Below are 6,516 nucleotides of genomic sequence, written 5' to 3' on the forward strand. Positions count from 1 at the left end.
TATTGCTCTCTCTATGACTTCGAGTACAGTATAGAATAGGAGGGGCAGTGGGGAGCTCTGGTGGCCTAGTGGCAAGGAGCTGCAACTACAATCCCAGAGGTGCACGGTTAGAATCCACCAGATGCTCTGCCGGGGAAGGAGGGACAATCTCCTCCTGTACCAGTCAGATCTGATTTGACGGTACACACACACACAAATAATAAAATAAAATAAAAAAATTAAAAAAAATTTAAAGAGGCTATCTTTTCTCCATTTAAGGGACTTCATCTCTTTGTCAAAAAGCAGTTATCCATAGATAGACAGGGTTAGTTCTGGGTTCTCAATTCCATTCCACTGTTGTATGTATCTGTTGCTATATCAGTCTCAAGCTATTTTTATTACCATGATGGTGTACTAGGTTTTGAGATCAGAAAGCATAAGACCTACTTTGTTTTCATTCTTTAGTATTATTTTACTCAGCTGGAGTCTCTTTCCTTTCTATGTAAAGTTAGTAGGTCAATGTTGATAGTATTGTCAGTTTCACATGGTAAGTCTTCCAATATACGAACTAGGTATATCCTTCCATTTATGTAGGTCTCTTTGGGGTTGTTTGCTGTAGTGTTCTGTCATTTCCTTTGTATATATATATACTTTTTTAAATTTCTAGTTAGATTTATTCTTTTTTAAATTTTTTATTTTAACATTTTTAAATAATTTTAATGAACATTTACAGAGATTTTGGATTTCCATTCATTCATTGCTGCACTTCTCTCCCTGCCCCCCAGTTCTCTCCTCTCTTTGAAAAGTAAAAGAAACACTCCCTCCCTGGTACACAATCCCCCCGCACCCCTCCCACCGCCCCAAGTACATTCCACTATGCAACCTTAATTGTGGACTCTTGTTTAGATTTATTCTTTTTTTTTTCTTCATTTTTAGATTTATTCTTAAGTACTTCATCTTGTGGGTGGCCACTGGAGATGCTGTTTTCCTTGTTTCCTCTTCAGAGTTCTCTTTGTTACTGTAGAAGAACCTGACTGATTTTTGTTTGTTGATCTTGTACCCTGCCGTTTTGCTAATTGGTCAGTTAGACCCAGTCCTTTTCTTGCCCACGCTGTAAATCTCTATGGAGGCAGACGGCCACATCCTTCCCCCCTGGAGCGGCTGGTCAGTTAAGATGACCAGCCTTTCCGCCAGCAGCTAAGAGCTTAACCACTGCGGCACCAGGGCTCCTCTAAGCCTTGTCGAACTAATGACTTCTTTAAGTCATGTGCATGTGTAGCTTTCATGGAAATTTAAAATGTCAAAATCCAAAAAGGATAAAACCATATGCTTTAAAGATTAGTGCATTTGTCTCTCAGCATTGAGGGAGAACGAATAACTGCTTCTGCTTTACAAAAGACGACGTCAAGACTGGCGGAGAAGAATTCACTTCTCCAAGGATGTACAGGTGGCAGGTGGCAGAAGCAGGACACCAGCCAAGGGACAGACTCTTGATTGCCAGGCTAGACTATCCTCAGACACCAAGCCCCAGGCAAGACCTCACTTCAGTCTCTGAGTAAGAGTGGTCATAAATTGTAATTGCTGAAAATAAATCCCTAAGCAGATATCTGCTTCTTGTTATTGCCATCAAGTCAACGATGACTCACAGCAACCCCATGAAGAACGGGTCGGAACCTGCCCCATCCTGTGCACCCCCGCCACCTCTGGTACATTCAAGCCCCTTTTACAGTCGCTGTGTCGATCCATCTTGTTGGAACTTTGCATTATTTGCCACCTACAGTGAACCTACCCAGGCAGTAGTGTCTGCCAGATGGTTCCTCTCTCTCCAGCTAGTGACAGCAGCCTCCTGACTCCATGCAGTTGCAAGATTCTGACAGTTATTGCATGGGTGACCCCCATCGCCCCTCTCCTTGTAGGTAGGCCTCCAGGGACTCCTCATGGGCCCTGGACTGAATTCCTTGTATCTTGTATCTCACATCCAATATCTGTTGTTTACTCTGTTATTTGGATGGAGCACACCCTCCAATAACCTTCTGAGAGAGGATGAATGAGGTGCGCCAGAGGCTTGGGATCAGAAGTTCTAAGACACTGATCAATCTCCCTACCTCTGGTGGCCTAGTGGTAAAAAGCTGTGCTGCAATCCCAAAGGCACACAGTTCAAATCCACCAGCTTCTCTGAGTGAGAAGGATGTAAATCTCCTCCTGTGTATTTTACTGCCTCTGAAAATCTGCTGGAGGGTCAGCTATGAGTGGCACGTAACAACAACAGTATCTGCTACCAGGTCTTTGAGGGTTTCAAGCTTTATACCAAGGTCTCCTACCTGATTCCCCACTTTCCTCAGCCCCAGAGCCCTGAGCCACCACCACTCCAGGCCTCCTCCCTCGTCACTGGGCCGCCTTCTTCCTCAGTCTTACTCTTCTCTGCTTCACCCTTGGGATCCTCATCCTTGAGGCTTTCCCAGCGATGTCAGTCTGAGGACTAAGGTGTCCTTGATTCAGGTCATGGTCTTTTCAATCACTCAAATACCATAGACCACCTGGAGAACAAACAGGTTCATTCTAGAGAGGGTGAAGCCAGGCTGCTCCTTGGAGGCAAGGATTCTGAGGTTTCATCTCACATGCTTTGGGCATGTTGCAAGGAGGGACCAGTCCTTGGAGAGGGACATCATGCTTGGAAGGGTGGAGGGACAGAGAAAGAGAGGGAGACCATTGAGAAGATGGGTTGATACAGTGACTGGGGTAATAAGGGTAGATGTGTTAGAAACAGCAAAGTTGGCACAGGATAGCGCAGGTTTCAGGGCTGTTGTACGTAGGGTCATGGTGAGTCGACAACAATAACATGCATCTGAGAGCTGGACAATGAATGAAAATGACAGAAGAACTCATGCTGTTGAGTTGTGGTGTTGGAGACGAATATCGAATATACCACAAACTGCAAAAGAACAAACAGACATGTCTTGGAGAAAGCACAGCCAGAGTGCTCCTTGGAGGCAAAGGAGACAAAACATGTTGCTAGGAGAGGCTATTCCTTGGAGGGGTACGCCATGCTTGGACTGTGGCAATGAGTCAAGTGCGTCAAAGATGATGAGTCTGGCACAGGATAGGACAGCGTTCAGATCTGTTGTTCAAAGGGTCACTACAAATCATACTCAATGGAATGTGACAACAAAAAAAACAATGCAGAAGAAGACTCAGGTTCATAACCTAGTCAGTGGCCACCCACCTGTCAGTGGAGCTTGTGTGTGGCTATGATGCTATATACATGTTTCAGTAGCGCTTCCAGACTAAGACCAGGAAGAAAGGCCTGGTGATCTGCTTCTGCAAACCAGACAATGATAACTCCATGAATCCCAAAGGTCAACTGGCCACAGGTCATGGGGATGGCCCAGGACAAGGCTATATAGTGTGTTCCATTGCGTGGTCAATTCACGACCAGGTCCCGCAAAACAGATGCCACAGAGACCACCCTTAATCCGTGTGTGTTCCATAGATACATAAACAAACAGGCACAGAGACTAACGAAGCCAAAATGCTTCTCGAAAAATAAACTCTGAACGGTTTCTTCTTTCTATTCTTACATGTTTGTTAAATTTTCTACAATCAATGAACTCAAAAGGGGAGCAAAAACTTTTCAAAAGAGAAATAACATCAAGCTCCTTTCACCCAAATATCTCGGAGCCAGAGCTCCTGTGTCCGGGAAGGTTACCAGCCATGGACTTCCATCAGCTCGCTCTACATGACACTAACATTTGGTTTCCATTCCCGGTTCTTCACATAATTGCCGGAGATCAACTTGGGCCAATTTCAGGTCTAGCAGAAAGCAAGTAGCCCTGGGGAGGGCCGGCTTGTGCCTTGGGGCCTGGGGGGGTGGATCCGGCCACCTCCAGCCCCAGGAGCTCATCATCCACGGTGCTCGCTGCCCACCCACCATCAGGCTGGAAAGTGTATCTCCTGGCGCCGGGTAACCCGAGCCGCCTGCGCCCCCACAGGACAGGTCCAGGCTCTGTTATTAATCTCTAGGCGGATCCTATGTCTGAAGCTGAGACAGCTGTCCCCGTGTGCAGCTGCCCCAGACACAAGCCCAGCAGGCAGGCGACTTCTAGCGCTATTGCCTTCCTAGAGTTACAGACAGCCACGCCGAAAATGGACCTTTCCCAGAAAGCCCTGGACCCTCACAGAGTCCCTGAGTCTACAAGATGACCTAAGAGCTCCCCAGACCACATCATGTTAGAATTTAACTCCAGTTTCAGCGCTCCTAGCAAGCGGGACTTCTCTGCCTGGAAATTTACACAGTGGACTTTCCTGATGGGTCTCGCTGCAATTGAACTCATAAGGGATTTTTGTCCCTGCTCAGTGCTCAGCTCTGGTAACCTGCTACAGCAGATAAAGCTCACACAACACTCCTGATCCCACAGGACATGCAGGCAGCTAGGGAACACGTCTATGAAACAAGAACAAAGCAAGCCGTTCATGGCCACAGGATGCCCGTCCATGGCACACACTCTACCCAGTGCCACACAACCCAGAATAAAATCAAGCCAAATTCGCTGCCATGGAGTCGGTTCTGACTCATAGAGACCCTGCAGGACTGGCTCGAACTGGCCCATAAGGTTTTCTAAGGCCCATAAGGTTTTCTAAGGCTATAAATATTTACATCTCTCTCCCACAGAGTGGCTTGCGGGGTTCGAACTGTCAATCTTTTGGTTAGTAGTTGAACCCTTGAACCCCAGTGCCGATGAGCTCCTCAAAAAGCAGAACACAGCCTGCAGACTCCAGCGGAAACTATTTCTGCTGGATTCCAGGTACAGCATACAGCCCCAATCGAAACCGTTCATGTCATGTTCCCACAGGCCAAAAAACTGGCTACAAATTCCATCATGACGATGATGATGTATGTGTGTGCCGTCAAATCAGATCTGACTGATACAGGAGAAGACTGCTCCTCCTTCTCCAGCACAGCATTTGGTGGATTCGAACCACGTTCCTCTGGGATTGCAGTGTAGCTTCCTGCCACTAGGCCACCAGAGCTCCCTGACTATTCCATCTTAAGAGGAACTGAATGATGTTCCTGAGAAAAAGCTGGGCAGTCTCCTCCCATTACGTTTCAGAAGCTCAAAGGAGGTTTGCTCTGAGTCGGAACCAACCAAATGTTGGTTCAAGAAGGCGGGGAGAACTTGCCAGAAGCTAGAGGGGCAGCCAAGGATCTGGCCTGTGTGCCTGACTGAACAGTTCTGAGCGGTGGCAGGTCTGCGGTTTCAGCTGCATCCTCTCCTCACCCAAGTCCATAGACCCTTAATCAACCCATCCACCCACCCACCACCCATGTCTGCAGAAGCCTTCCTGGTCCAAACCTCCTGGGCTTTACTATCTAGTCTTTTCTAGATCTTGCTCCTACAGACCTACTGGGTGGTTTCAAACCACCAACCTTTATGTTAGCAGCTGAACTCTCTGAATCAGGTAGTTATAGGATTAATTTCTAGTTGTCTCAAGCTTCTGAGCAAATTCTGAGAGCACCCAATCTTGTTCAGGACTAAGAAGACAATGAGGTGAGCTGGCCGGGAAGCTGGGGCCCTCACCCACGTGAACAAGTAAGAGTTCGTCCTCATATTTTTAAGCACAGTAAAGTTCATAGACAACATCCTGTTTTTCCAGCCGTGTAGTCTGCTCACTGAACAAACTCACACCATCATTTGATCTCAGCTCAATTCCATTAGTTTCACTTTTCTCATCAGGTACTGACTCAGGCCAGGGAAACCCCAATTCAAAATTCAAATGAGGTGTTCCTCAGCAATTCACCACAAGGCGAGACACCCCAGAAAAAGCTCCCCCTATGAGCTCTGGTGGCCTAGGGGCAAGAAGCTGCGTTGCAATCCCGAAGGCACACGGTTCGAGGCCACCAGCCTCTCTGCGGGAGAAAGATGGGCAATCTCCTGTGTAATTAACCGCCTCTGAAAACCTGCTGGAAGGTCAACTATGGGTTAGTTCTGACTGTATGGTACACAACAACAACAACAACATGCTGTTCTCTCAGCTCTCACACATCTTGGGACATGGATCTCTTCAGAATGCCTCAGATTCACCAGCATCTCGGGTCCCTCACCCACCTTCCAGGGGCCGCCTCCTTGTACCGAATCCCCTGGGGGCTGAAGTTGGACTGGGCTCAGAGAGTGAGGGGATGCCCTCGCGCCCAGCCTGAGAAATGGGAAACAAGAGGATCCTTGTTTCTGCATTTCTCTGGCTCCTGCAGGGTGAAGCGGGACAGGACGATTTCCTGCAGAAGGGCCAGGAAGCCTGGTTCTCGGAGGTGTTATCTGGAAGATCCATCCAGCAACTTTACAAGGAACATCAGCGCACGGCCGGAAGTCTCTATGGTTCCTGAGCTTGCCAGAATGTTTGCCATCCGCTGTCCAAGCTCTTCATTAATATCGGCTCAGTCACATCCCAGGACCACCTAACGAAGCAAACACTGTCCTTAGCTCCTTCCCACTGATGAGGAAACTGAGGCATTGAGAAATCAGGAGATAAAGCCAGGACCTC

The sequence above is a fragment of the Elephantulus edwardii genome, unplaced genomic scaffold (genome assembly GCF_000299155.1).
Source record: "Elephantulus edwardii isolate Elephantulus edwardi_28Jun2011 unplaced genomic scaffold, EleEdw1.0 scaffold00080, whole genome shotgun sequence".
In the NCBI taxonomy this organism is placed as follows: domain Eukaryota; kingdom Metazoa; phylum Chordata; class Mammalia; order Macroscelidea; family Macroscelididae; genus Elephantulus; species Elephantulus edwardii.